Source organism: Rhipicephalus sanguineus, chromosome 2 (genome assembly GCF_013339695.2).
Source record: "Rhipicephalus sanguineus isolate Rsan-2018 chromosome 2, BIME_Rsan_1.4, whole genome shotgun sequence".
NCBI classification, from domain to species: Eukaryota; Metazoa; Arthropoda; class Arachnida; order Ixodida; family Ixodidae; genus Rhipicephalus; species Rhipicephalus sanguineus.
Genome location: NC_051177.1, coordinates 227,574,807 through 227,589,547, shown reverse-complemented (window position 1 = coordinate 227,589,547; position 14,741 = coordinate 227,574,807). Strand labels below are relative to the sequence as shown.

Genomic DNA, 14,741 nt, shown 5'->3' with positions numbered 1-14,741 from the left:
ATCTTTTCATTTTTAGTGAGTGCTACCCGCAAGGCATTCTCTACAAACACACACACACACACACACACACACACACACACACATATATATATATATATATATATATATATATATATATATATATATATATATGGTTTCGAAAGAATGTTCCTGGCTATTGGTTTAACTATATGAAAGAAAACTAGTCACAGTGAAAAACATAACATTTAGTCTGAGCTTTCGGCCGGGGACCGGCCGAAAGCTCAGAATAAATGTTATGTTTTTCACTGTGACTAGTTTTCTTCCATATATATATATATATATGTATATATATATTGTTGCGCGCACAACAAAGGTTTAAAGGAGGTGCTTAATGAGCACAGAGGCACAAAAGACCGTGATGATCTCAGGAGCAGCATGTGCATATATATATATATATATCTAGTGCATTACCGACACGTTATTCATAAGCCTGAGGCGAACAAGCAAGGCGAGCTTGATCTGTTCATTAGTTTGATGAACCGTAATTAGGCTTGTCTCGGGAACACAGTGCGGAGGGCAATCTAGTGAGCGTCGAATACTTGGCGCATTGAATCGGTAAGCAGAACATGTTCAGAGGGTGTCGTTTCGCCTCACAAAAACAGGTGTGATATCGTGCATGCCTCTCGATTGCATTATCGCCGTGCGCCCGGCACTTCCAGGTCACAAATGGCATGCACGTTATGAGCGTGAGAGTGAGACAGCATTCTTCATAGGAAAATGGCGAGTGCCGAGAATTCAAAAAAGGAAACGCAAGCCAGGAGCAAAGCAGCCGGTTGAAGATCTCTCCGTCGTTCCTATGGCAACGGCGCGCGCGGCCGGGCTCGCTTCCGAGTCTGCTTGCGTACCGTTTCGCCGTCTGTTCCGTGCACACCGGTCCCCGCCGCCGGCCTGCGCCAGTCAGCGAGGGGGGGGGGGAGGGAAGGGTAAAGGGAGGAGGCACTTGTTGAAGGCCTTCACAGTTTGAGAGAAACATTTATTCTCATTATTCTTGTCGGTAAAACACCGCCTCCGTCAAACTTTTGGGAGGGGAGGCGGGCCCTTGGGGCATACCCCCTAGCTACGGGCCTGGCCTCTGGACTCCTAGGTGACCCCGGTCGATCTACGAAACTTCTTCCGAAGTACCACGGCCCGTACCGTGTGGTCTAGCAAGCCTCGTACTTCATATACGCCGTCAAGTTGCTTGATACTTATTGTAATCAAACAATGTCGAGGAATGAGAGTGTGCATATGGACCTGCTAAAACCCTCACTGTCACTGTGCAGCTGTCCGTAATTAGCGAGGAAGCTCTTTTTCGGAGGGGAAGTAAATGTAATGCAAAAGAGCAGCACTACTTGCAGAAGCAGAGAACGCTGCTCGCGTAGAAAAAAGGCGACGATTCAACAGTACAAGCTTTGCGTTGCTTCTAATATTACTGGTTACGTTTCGGCGTCGTCTCTAATAGTAGAGTACTTCTTTAAAACGCTTCATTATATTACAACTGGCTGCCCTCATGCTTGCCTTGGTTTCATTTTGTATTGCCTTCTTATGGTTGAGGTTAACTAAAATCTGGGTTCCTTTTCTTCGTTATTAAGTAATGGGTTGCGTGGTAATAAATAATAAAATATTAGAAATTGTTTACTTGCTCCATTTACAGAAGCGAAACCGAAACTGCAGCAAATATCTTAGGTGCAATGCTCCAGCGAAAAAACAAGCATCTAAATCTTCAGCAGCGTTATACTAGTAATAATAATTGATGGAGTTCTACGTGCCCAAACCATAATATGTTTATGAGGCGTGCCGTAGAGGAGGGCTGCGGAAATTTCGACCACTTCAGGTTCGTAACGCGCATCTAAAACCAAGTACACGAGCCTCTAGCATTTTCGCCTTGTTGAAAAATGCTGGAGCCGCCGTCAAACCTGTGCCCTTTAGGTCAGCAGCCGAGCACCGTAACCACTGTACCACCGCGGCAAACATAAGCAATTCTGAGAGAGACAAAAAAAGCAGAAAAAAAAACAAATTGGGATTCGAGCCCAGGCCCCAGAGATTGCGCGCAAACAGCCAGTACGGATGATCAACCCATTCAGCCACAGCGCGCGGCGGCTAGCCCGTGATACGATAGCTATTGTAAAGATACTATCGTCAAACTCTCCTTGCAACGCTCCTTGCAAGTGTCCCCACCTTCCAAAGAGCAGGAACGGAATGCAAAAGTGAAAACAGCTGCTTTCTGTTTGCAAAAATGCTCTGTAGACCATAATTCGATGTTTCACAGCGCAAGGACGACATTAGAAAACACACACGGCGCTGAACTTACAACTGACTATATTTACAAACTTACAGCAATATATATGCGCTCTTCACCTGGAAATAAAAAAGAATAGAGGAAATGAAGCATACAAAAAAAAATTCCTGAAAAAATCGTAGAAGCCCAAACAATTTTGAAACGTGATAAAAAGTGCACGAGTGCAGCTTCGCTTGCTCTTTCGAGCAACGAAAGTGAATTTCTCGTGATCGTAAAATATATGTGATATCGATGATGGGTTGTTGTTTCCTGCGACTACAATTTTTTGTACACCAGGCCTGCAATTGTCGCGTGACCAAAATCACGTAACATCGCACATCTACTTATGTGACTACAATCACGTAGCAACTAGCCACGTGACTAAAAATCACGTAATATCACGTAATTAGTCTCGCCACTAAAATCCCGTAACGTCACGTAACTATTGACGTGACGTGTTGGCGCCAAAATCTTCGGAACAACCGAGTGGCGCGGGGCAACCTCAGCGTCTGCACTGGACTCTAATAATGATGTACTTTCTCTCTCACGTGACTAAAATCCCATCACGTAACTACTAGTGACGCGACATTTCCCCTTCAGAACCACGCAACAAGTGCGTGGTCTGGGGAGCCGACCGAAACCTGAGAAGAATAGATTATCTAAGCCTAGCCATATCCTATAATACACTGTAAAAAGGGACCGTTATTTTTACGCCCAAAATTGCGTAAAAAAGGCGGTGTCGCCATCGTAAACGTAAACTACGGTATTCTCACCGTATACCATGCCGCGCGCATGCGCATTGACTCTTAGGAGAGAAGAAAGGAAAGGGTAAAGAGGAGAAGCGGCGTCATGCGCTCGCCTTTCGTTCCCCGCCGCTCATGCACGCGCGTGGACGCTGCGACGACTGCTTGGCGCGCCGGCGCACCTTGTGTTACGGTACTCGCGAGAAACCGGGAATGCGCAGAGCGGCGCAGATACGGCAAGGAACAGCCGGCTCGGCGCCCGATGCGTCACCAGTCTCGCCATTTTCGAAGGCTCTGCTATCGGCGCTGGTTTGGAATCCGCTGGGCCACGTATTGTACTCCCGCTGCAGGTACGTCGCAATCTTTTCTCAAAACTTAATCGCGCAGTGATGCATGCGAATGATGTGTGTGCTCTGGAAGTATCAGAAAGCCATTTGACTTCACTGGCTGGATTTTGTGCACTTGCTCTCATGGCTTTCTTGAATAGACGTCTTGCTTTGTGTTTGCACCGCATGCACTGCTGTATACTTCGCCTTGCATGGGTACGCGCCGACTTAGTGCGCGATTATTTTCCTTGTGTGTGCCAGTGCAAGAAAGCATGAATATGAACCTTCGAGAGTTAAGGGGCTGATATACCCCAGCGTAACGTCGACGCGCGCGCAAGCTCTGCACAGCGACACTACGCTAACAAACGCGCAGCACTTTATAGTCCGACGCGCGGCGCTACCGACGCGTCCAGCGTCCGTCAGCGCGCCCCGGCTGCAGCCGGCGCGAGATGCGATATGCTGCATTCCGCGCCGGCGACGTTACCCAGACTGCACTCCGTCTGCGTCTCTTCGTGAAGAAGGGACGCCGAGTGCACTCAAGAGGTCAAGGCGGCGTACTGCGTCGCGGAAGTGGGAGTATAGAGTGCTCTGTTTTCGCGTCAACGTAACGTGACGAACCTGACGTCGCCAACTCCCGCAGCCGCGGGCTGACGCGAACGCACGTCGGAGTATAACAGAGCCTTTACAGTTATAAGGTGGCCACACACAGCCCGCCGTCAATATTTGCTACATTCAACAGGTATGTAGTTATTGTGAACGGCGTGTTGCGTGCCAGCAATGTAAGGTGTTTTGAAGTTCCCACATATGCGCACTTTTGGTAGGCTGCAGTTTCGTCGAGTTCGCGCTCTTTCCATCACGAAAAGCAGAATGAAACGGTGATAGTTGCGGAAGCATTTTTTTTTTTCTTCGTTGAAGTGCTGTAATATTTGTTGCCTCATGCTGTATAGTTATGTTTAATAGCTTTTTCTGGAGCAGCAGCTGAAGGAGGTTTGAGTTTCCACGTGTGCGCGTTTTGCTGCGCCACGGCTTCGAGTTCTGAACTGTCTTGGTTCGCGTTGACTTTCCGAGGCTGCCGTGAAAGAGAGGTCAAATGGTATCTTTCGCTTAGTACATATTCTGTTAACTGCGACATTAGCGTCGTTTTTTTTACATGTATTGCGCCTTGAACGTACGCTTTTTAATGTGACAGCTCGCAGGGCGATTTTTCCGAACTGCATGCCCGTATGCCTAACTGTTGGATGCTTGTCGATTGGATGAGATGTTTGTTGAAGTCATGCAGAGCAAATAAAATGGTTGCAACTGTAAGCTGTGACTTGAATAATTCATTTATTTTGTACTTAACCTAGATTATCAAAATACATTTGTATTTCAGCACTGGATGGTTGCATAATTGCAAAATGTGACCTCCTCTGTTAGCACACTAAGCAGAGAAATACACGTTGCGTTTCTTCAAAGTTCCAAAATGTGACGAAAATTCTTGAAATAAAAACTAATCATACTTGAAGCCACTTAGCATCATTTTGTTGCAGTTGCATCAGCATATGATACAGGAGCTGTGTCAGTACGCCCAATTCATTAGCACTAGTCTCATTTTTTTTCTGACATTTAGTTGCGCAATACATGCTGAAATGAAAACTGGAACTACTTGAACTATTAAGAATGCCATTTCATTGTCAGTGCTCTTAACCCTAGGTGGTGACCTGTGGAACCCAGAGGAGTACCTTCTTGCTGATCGCCACGTGTTGGGAGCGGCTAGAGAACGTCACTACAGTATTCTGCATGTTATTCACCAGTTATTTTTTCTTTCACGTCTGTTATGCTGAAAGATTGTAGTCTACTTCGGAATTCGTTCAAAGGTGTGTATTTAAATCATTCTGGAGAGCATTTTCATCTCCTTTTTGTAGAAAAAAAAGCTGCTAACATAAGCATTGTTTCTTTAATGTGGTGTCAAGAGATCTGCAAAGATGGTGTCTCGTCCTTGCTGTTGTATCTGCAAGCATCCTACAGATTTTCTCTTGAAAACACCTCCCAATAGTAGCCTGCTGTACCTATGGTGATGGAACTTTAACGCCGCTCTAAGGACACATGGTCATTGTCAGTGAAAATCACCTATGTCTCTTTCTGACTTTGACGACGTTTGTCTGAACGCAAAATACGTGTTTACTGTGAGAATTCTTCAAAAACATTGTCCTGCTATTTGATTTAAACTCTCCGATTTGATTCAAACACATTACTCATATGAGGGGATGGTTCCCGTGTCTTTTGTTTTGAAATAAGTGGCAGTAAAAGCCTGGCAACCGTCTGTGATCCACATTCACATTTATTGCAGTCCACCTGTGAGATGGCCGGTAATAGTGACGTTTCGACTAAACGTTTGTCTTTTATAGCTTACAAAAACTCAATTTTTAGTAACAGAACAATCTCAGGGCGCATTAATTTGCCATTGAACGCCAACTGTCTGCCCTGAGTGCCTTTTTTAAGCTCCCAGATATAATCAGTGTTCCATAGTTAAAGCACCCAACTTCGGCACTTTCTCGTTCATCCTCGATGCTAATTCTCAGCGTGGGCTGAAACAAAAATGAGGTCTTTACAATAGTCGCAAATCCACATACTCAGGGTTGTATTAGTGTATAAATATGTACTACGTGCCCTGAATGCTATCTCATAGGCTGTTGCAGTAAAGAGACGACTTTTTTTTAAATATTAATGATTATGCCTTTATTGAGGGGTGTCGGAGGTTTAACGTCCAAATGTGACGTCCTACCATCCTGTAGCACTTCTTCTGAAGGTCTTTTCATCCTCAAATTCAAGTTGGCAGATGGTGCGAGTGAGCGTGCGTGCAACTAGTCAGCGACGTGGCAAGAGTATAATGCTGCCGCGGATGACGAAGAATTTATTGGTGCAAAGGCAACCTTGACCAAAGAGGACCATGGCTCATGATACGTTTCTGAACTCAATGTGACATATAAGACCTATTTTCCAAGTGTTCCCATATATACCGCAGATATGCCGAGCAGCAGGCCAATGGAAGCTTGTACCCATTGCATCACTGGCGGACGCCCAGCCGCACTGGGGATCGAACCTCGCACCATCCGCATGTGAGGCAGATGCTTAAATCACTAAGTCAGTGCTGCAGCATAAAATCAATACTAGTACAGTGAAACTTTGCTGCGGATCAGTGGTTAACATTTATGTTAGATTGGGTGATTTCTAAGAAGGAGAAATATCTGTATAAACAACATTTATGGATAGCCTTGAGACACCGAATTTCAACATTTAGGACCTGCATAACTTTTTAATATATTTTGAAAATTACTACAAATCTGGCTACAAGCTCATGAGCAGCTTCATTACTGCAATATTTAGCATTGTTTTTTTCCTGCTTTTGCACAGGGCACTTTTGGTATTAACCCAGACCATGGAAGCAAGGCTGAGAAAAAAAGCAAGGAAAGAGAACCCAAAAATATTCAGTTTGACGAAAAAATCATGGATTCTGTATGGAATGTTTACGTGAGTAGCCCAATTCCTGACTGCATTTTCTTGAGGTTGAAGTATTGAATACAACGGACCATAGCAGTTGTCCATCCTACTACTACAGCAAATGAACTTCAGATGTTCAAACTTTTGGCTAAAGTCTAGCTTTATAAGTGCACAAAAATAAAGCCAACAATCTAAACACAATTTTTGGGCAGCTTGGTTCGCTCTATGCCCGAGTAGCTTCCGCTGGAGATGCCACTTGTGCATTTTCAAGGAGTTCTGTATGGATGCACAATGTTGCAAATGCAACCTTGCCTAAAACTATTTTGCTCGTCAATGTTGCTATGAAGACACCTCCAGTCAAAGCGAGGGAAATGCTGGCTTAGAGGAACATAGAAACCGTGAGGGATAAACTAAGTAAGCCTGTGCCATTTTGTTCTCGGACATTCTCCTTATGGCTTTTATACTGTCAGATTACTGATGGGCGCATCGATTACTTTGTCATCTGGGTAGCTTCCCTAGCTTCATTAGTTTTTTACCTCTTATTGATAAATTTAATTTCACACAGTCTTGTTAGCGTCAGTCCACCTACTTCCATTTCATTACACGCATCAGAAGTTGACAGTAGTTGATGCGGAGTGACCTGAGAGCAGCTGCGCTACCTGTTTAGGAGGTAAAATGCTTTGTGGTCCATGCAGTGTAAATAGGGGGTCATCGTTTTGCTACTAGACTGCAGATGAAGCGTATGTCAAATATGTAGAGAAGAATTGGAACGTTGTAATGGGCCGTCCTCTCCAGCGCCTTCTAGTGGGTCGCCCTCTTCGCCTCTTGTCGGAGAGCACGCCCCTCGTGCTCGTGCTCGTGAGACTCTGCGAGTCTGCGCTCTGTCGTTGTGCATCGTCGCCGTCAATCCCGCCGTCAATAAACGCCTTAACAAAGTGGTGGAGAGTGCTGTACCGTCACCGCAACTTCAGTCTCCATTCGATGCCCCTGGAGCTTCGATCCCGTACCGTGCCATCTACCATGCCGCAAGACGCCGCTCAGCAAACGCCGCCTCCTGCTCCGACCGCTTGTCCCGGTGTCCCCCGTATCCGCGACCCTCCTGTCTTCACCGGCGCGGATGGCACTGACGTGGAGGACTGGCTCGCGATTTACGAACGGGTGAGTGTTCCCAATAAATGGGACGAAGCAGGCAAGCTGACCAACTTGGTTTTCTACCTCGCGGGTGTGGCAGGCATGTGGTACAACAACCATGCATCCGATTTCCCCACGTGGTCCGATTTCAAGACCGCCATCGTCAACGTGTTTGGCCGCCCTGCCGTTCGTAAGCTTCAAGCCGAACAGCGCTTACGTGAACGAGCTCAGCAGGCAGGGGAATCGTTCACGAGCTACATCGAAGACATCCTTGACCTGTGCAAGAAAGCCGACGCGAGCATGTCGGAGTCTGACAGAATCAGAAATGTTCTGAAAGGCATCGACGACGATGCCTTCACTATGCTGCTGGCCAAAAACCCTTGCACAGTGGCAGAGGTCATTACCCTGTGCCAAAGCTACGAAGAGCTACGCCGGCAGCGCTTGATGACCCGTCGACCGCCATCACGCGATGCTGATCTCGCAGGCTTGTCGGCAATTCCTGACCACTCCACTTTGCTCGCCGAAATCAAGTCGTTCGTGCGTGAGGAAATTGCCCGCCAGGTCTCTCTACTGGCTTTCACTCCACCGCAGCATGTTGACCAGCCGCCAACTACACTTCTGCCTCCTCTCCGCCGAGCGATTCAGCAAGAAATCGCGGAGGTCATTCCCGAATACCACCAGCCGCCTCTAGTGCCTGCACCACTAAGCTACGCGCAAGCTGTAGCCAGGCCGCCCCCAGCGATTCCTGTGGCTGGCCCGCGGAGTTACGCCGAAGCCGTCGTCGGACCACAGGCCTTCGACGTGGCTGTCCCGCCTACATACGTCGACGTCGCCCCCAGGCCCCGACAGCTGCCCACAATGCACTCATTTCAGCAGCCGCCTCGTCCATCGCGTTCTGCGACATGGATGGGACCCGCGAACCGCTGGCGCACTTCCGACAACCGCCCCATTTGCTTTGCGTGCGGTTGCGCCGGTCACGTCGCACGCTACTGCAATCGCGTGCAGCCGCCTCGGGTCGCATCAACCCTGACCAGCTCATCAAGCAGCCCTTATTATGACCAAGCGCCGCCAATGTCACCGACGTCCCGCCCCGCACCATCTACCCGCCGTTCACCGTCTCCACGACGTCGCTCACTGTCGCCGATGCGGCCACGTCCGGGCTCACGCGACCAGGAAAACTAGTCGTCGCAGTCCACGAGGCAAGGGCTGCGACGCTATCGAACTGCGAAAGCCCTCAGCGAAGCCCCTCGAACGTGATTGACGTGTTTGTGGACAGTGTTCGCGCATCCGCCCTTATCGACACTGGAGCCGCCGTATCCGTTATGGACGCCAAGTTTAGCCGACTACTGCGAAAAGTGACGACGCCGCTTTCGGGGCTCTCCCTCCGTACAGCCAGTGCCCAAAGTATCCACCCAACAGCGGTCTGCACAGCTCGCGTCATTATTCAGGATGCTCTGTACGCCGTCGAATTGATCATAATTCCTGCCTGCTCTCACGACGTCATCCTAGGGTGGGATTTTCTCTCCCGCCACGACGCCGTCATTCATTGCGCACCAGCCGAAATAGAGCTCTCACCATTCTCTGAATTGGCGCCGGCAGACAGTCCGTCGGCTGCGGGCAAGGTACTTGTCAAAGACGACACCAAGGTGCCTGCAAACTCGTCGACGGCGGTGTCAGTGTACTGCGCCAGTCTCTCCGACACCGTTGCACTTCTCTCGCCATCTGACCGTGTTTGCACGAGGAAAGGCATGCTGGTGCCTTTCGCGACCGTGCAAGTCACTCAGGGCAGTACGTCAATTTTTGTTATCAACCCATCTCCGTACAGTGTTATGTTGGTCCGAGGGGAATGTCTCGGCAGCGTGGAACCCCTCGAAGACGCACAAGTTATGGACGAACCAGATGAAATGCACTGCCACAGTTCCAGTACGCTCAGCGCTGTTTCGACGTCTGGTTCATCACCCGCTGATGTCTTTGGTTCCTCCATTGCTGACGACCTTACACCGGTCCAGCGTTCCCAGCTTCTGGGCCTGTTGGACGAATTTCGCTCTTCTTTCGATGTCGCTCAAACTTCTCTCGGCCGCACTTCCGCCGTTACGCATCGCATCGACACTGGCGCCCAGCCGCCACTGCGGCAACGTCCATATCGCGTATCTCCCACAGAACGCCGTGTAATCAACGAGCAAGTCGACGACATGCTGCGACGCGATGTTATTCGACCATCTAACAGCCCCTGGGCGTCTCCTGTCGTACTTGTTGCGAAGAAGGACGGTTCTGTGCGGTTCTGTGTAGACTACCGACGACTCAACAAGATCACTCGTAAGGACGTGTATCCACTACCGCGAATAGACGACGCGATTGACAGCCTGCAAGGAGCAGAATTCTTTTCATCTCTCGATTTGCGCTCAGGGTACTGGCGAGTACCCATGGCTGATGACGCTCGACCGAAGACCGCCTTTGTCACGCCCGACGGCTTGTACGAATTCAACGTCATGCCGTTTGGGCTGTGTAATGCGCCCGCCACCTTTGAGCGCATGATGGATACCGTTCTGCGCAACCTGAAATGGCACACATGCTTGTGCTACCTCGACGACGTCGTTGTTTTCGCTCCGGACTTCTCCACACATCTTCAACGCCTGCGGCATGTTTTGACGCGTTTGAGCGACGCCGGTCTACAACTGAATCTAAAGAAGTGCCGATTTGCAGCACGGCAGCTGACAATACTCGGTTACGTCGTGTCCAAGGACGGTATTCTTCCCGATCCAGCCAAGCTTCGGGCCGTGACCGAGTTCCCCAAACCTACGTCCGTCAAAGAACTGCGCAGTTTCGTAGGACTGTGTTCCTACTTTCGGCGCTTCATTCGAAACTTCGCGACCGTCATATCGCCGCTGACGAAGCTCCTCGGAAGTAACGGGTCCCTCAGTTCATGGTCGTCAGAGTGCGACGACGCTTTCGCGAAGCTCCGTCGTCTGTTGACGTCGCCTCCCATACTACGCCACTACGACCCTACGGCCCCTACAGAGGTACACACAGACGCCAGCGGTGTTGGCCTTGGCGCTGTCCTTGCGCAGCGCAAACCAGGGTTCCCTGAATATGTCGTAGCGTATGCAAGTCGTACGCTCACCAAAGCCGAGACCAATTACACCGTCACCGAAAAGGAATGCCTAGCGATCATCTGGGCCCTTACGAAGTTCCGACCTTATTTGTATGGTCGCCCATTTGATGTCATCACCGACCACCATGCCCTCTGCTGGTTGTCATCATTGAAGGATCCATCAGGCCGCCTCGCCCGCTGGGCACTTCGCCTACAGGACTACGATATCCGCGTGCTGTACCGCAACGGACGCCAGCATGCTGACGCCGACGCACTCTCGCGCTCCCCCTTGCCTGACGACAACACCCACAGCTCAATGTCTCACAATGCCCTTTCTTCCATCGACGTTCACACTATCGCTACCGAACAGCGCAAGGATCAATGGATCGCTTCACTGCTAGACTTGCTGACTGATCCTTCGGCAACACCATCCACTCGCGCGTTGCGTCGTCAAGCCCACCATTTCGCCATTCGCGACGACCTCCTCCACCGACGCAATTACAACGCCGACGGCCGCCAGTGGCTACTAGTAATACCCCGCAGTCTGCGTTCTGAAATATGCGAATCGTTCCACGCTGATCCGCAGTGTGCGCACTCTGGGGTATCGAAAACATACCACCGCATTCGCCAACGGTACTTTTGGCGAGGCATGTACCGCTACGTGCAGAAGTTCGTTCGCTCCTGCATCGATTGTCAGCGCCGCAAAACTTCAACGCACCAGTCACCAGCAGGTCTGCAACCTTTACCTTGCCCTCATCGGCCGTTTGGGCGCGTTGGTATCGATTTGTATGGGCCACTCCCTCTGACTTCGGCTGGTAACCGCTGGGCCATCGTCGCTGTAGACCACCTTACGCGATACGCCGAAACTGCCGCCCTCCCAGCGGCTACAGCGCGCGATGTAGCCTCCTTTCTGCTCCGCCGGTTCATGCTGCGCCACGGTCCACCCCAGGAGCTGCTCAGCGATCGAGGCCGTGTCTTCCTGTCGGAAGTCGTCGAAGCCATCCTCAAAGAGTGCAACGTTGTTCACCGCAAAACTACTGCTTACCACCCGCAGACGAATGGGCTCACGGAACGCTTTAACCGCACGCTCGGCGACATGCTCTCGATGTATGTCGCCGCCGATCACACAAATTGGGATTCCATTCTACCTTTCGTCACCTACGCCTACAATACCGCCCCTCAAAGCACCACTGGTTTCTCACCATTTTTCCTATTGTACGGCAGGCACCCGTCGCACACGATCGACACAATCCTTCCATACAAGCCGGATCGATCTGAGTGTGCGCCTATTTCTGCCACAGCCAGACTTGCTGAGGAGTGTCGCGAGCTTGCGAAGACCTTTACTACGCAGGACCAAGAGCGGCAGAAAAGCATCCGCGGTGAGACCAACACTTCTGCACCCACGTTCCTACCCGGAGCACTCGTATGGCTCTCGATCCCTACCACTGCAATTGGCCTCTCTTCCAAACTGCTGCCCAAATACGAAGGCCCCTACCGTGTCGTCGAACGCACATCCCCGGTCAACTACCTGATTGAACCCATCGACCCATCTTCCGACATGCGCCGTCGAGGGCGCGACATTGTCAACGTGGAGCGCCTCAAGCCCTACCATGACCCGCTCGTAGTGACCAGCTGCTAGGTCGCCAGACGGCTCCCTTTTCGTACCCGGGGTAATTGTAGAGAAGAATTGGAACGTTGTAATGGGCCGTCCTCTCCAGCGCCTTCTAGTAGGTCGCCCTCTTCGCCTCTTGTCGGAGAGCACGCCCCTCGTGCTCGTGCTCGTGAGACTCTGCGAGTCTGCGCTCTGTCGTTGTGCATCGTCGCCGTCAATCCCGCCGTCAATAAACGCCTTAACAAATATCTATTCTGACTGTGCCGCAAGCTAAGCTCTCCTTGAAAAAAGTGTCGAGTATAGAGCGACTACCTATGCAATGGTATTCATTGTGTGCTTACAGGAGGCATCAGAGAAATGGAGTTGGAGAGTTTTTTAAGTAAACATTTGTAGTGAAATATTTAGCGATTTGAAATTTTGTGATGATAACGTTTTATTTTCTGAATCACGAGACAACTTCAGAGGATGATGGTGAAACAAAAAAAGTGAAGCACTAGGGGGGACCTAACAAGGAGTTGGAAGAAAACGTAATGTTCAGCTGGTAAGGAACAGAACATCAGTTAACCATAAGACGGGAAAGAATAGAACTGATAAATAAATTCATTTGCTTGGCCATGGAGTTACCATTAACTCAAACAATAAGAGGGAAACAAGTGAGAAGCTAAGAATCGCGTGAAATACACTTCGCTGGTACTCATAGTCGCGGCTTTCCAGTGTCTGTCAGGACGAAAGCTTGCCACTACTCACCCATATAGGACAGGATAATAGATGAGGTTGAGATTAAATGAAAGATTACCATGAAAGGGCCGGAAGAGAACAGAATAAACTATGAAATAAATACTAGTAATGATGTTGTTGCTGAAACTAAATAGAATATATGAATGGGCAGTGCATCAAGTGTAAAAAAAGAAACAAATCGTCACTTTGGATGAATCTGTGGATTTGAAGCAATAGCAAGTGCTGTAGTGGTGACAAAAAGGACATGGGAGGCTGAAATTAATAAATCTAGGGCGCTGAGGCTGGTGCAACTACTAGGTAAGGGTTAATAGAAGGAAAGTTCGAGATGCCTTGTTCAGAGTAGACATGTTTAAGCTGATGATAGAAGTAAAGCACGGACTGAGGTACTAAGGCAACTGTCTCTTTATAACCGATTTCTTCTTTCATATAAAGGTGCCGTGAGAAGATCTATGTCTGAAATCACTCCACTATTTCAATGCTGCATTCTGCTGTGGCCGCTCATTATATGCTAACAGCCTGAGTACTCTAATTTAAACCTCCATAGCCTAAAAGTCACATCGTAGGTAGTGTTATATAGTCTCTCCACGAAGAGCAGTATATTGTATTGTCTTACGCTCTTTTCTTTTTTGCAGATTTTTGAACACCTAAAAATGTACAAGATGGATCAAACTGCTACAAAGAGATTATGATAAAGTTATTTATTGTGCCTGGAATGGACATATGCCAAATGCAGAATCCAGGTGTGTGGAGAACTTTAATAAATAGCAGTATTGCCCATTTCCACTGCATTGTCTTCCTGCACAGCATAGTTACACTTCCCATATTACAGCAGTGTCCCAATCCAAGCATGCGGTCTTTAGGCTTAGTCAGAGTGCCATACGTGTCTGCATAGTAGAAAAACAGCAGCGCTGCAACTGTGTTAATCAGGTCGAATGGCTTTCACACCATGAAATAGCGTGGGCATGGAAGATCGCGAATATCTTTTGTGTACATTACAAATCACCTAAGTTGACAAATCTGCATGAGCTACGTTCCAGTAGTATGGGTAGACAGTTGCCTATACGCAAAAGGGATGTTAGTCTTCATTTTACACTGAAAACCTAGAAAACCAGCAAAATGTCGTTGTGCTCATTTCACATGGCACGTCATATATTACGGCCTAGAGGTTAGAAAGTCAGAAAATGTTGGTATGCATGTTTCACAGTGCATTCCAGATTTTACAGTCTGCTACAACACGAGAAAATCTTGCTGCTGGGGTTTTACACAGCATTGTCTAACGATGAATTTACACACCACCGTTTTTTACACGCCACCGTGTAACGATGAATATACCGTGTAACCA

General features: G+C 48.9%; 1 protein-coding gene and 1 long non-coding RNA gene across 3 annotated transcripts in view; both read left to right on the top strand.

The window, feature by feature from the left end:
- LOC119384145 (adenylate cyclase type 3) overlaps positions 1-14,741 on the top strand; it is a 778,406-nt gene that overhangs the window by 475,982 nt on the left and 287,683 nt on the right. The window lies entirely within an intron of this gene.
- On the top strand, positions 3,239-14,182 carry LOC119384147 (uncharacterized). The gene is made up of 4 exons (XR_005181874.2): positions 3,239-3,371; positions 5,040-5,203; positions 6,741-6,857; positions 14,032-14,182. It is a non-coding gene; the product is annotated as an uncharacterized LOC119384147 (long non-coding RNA).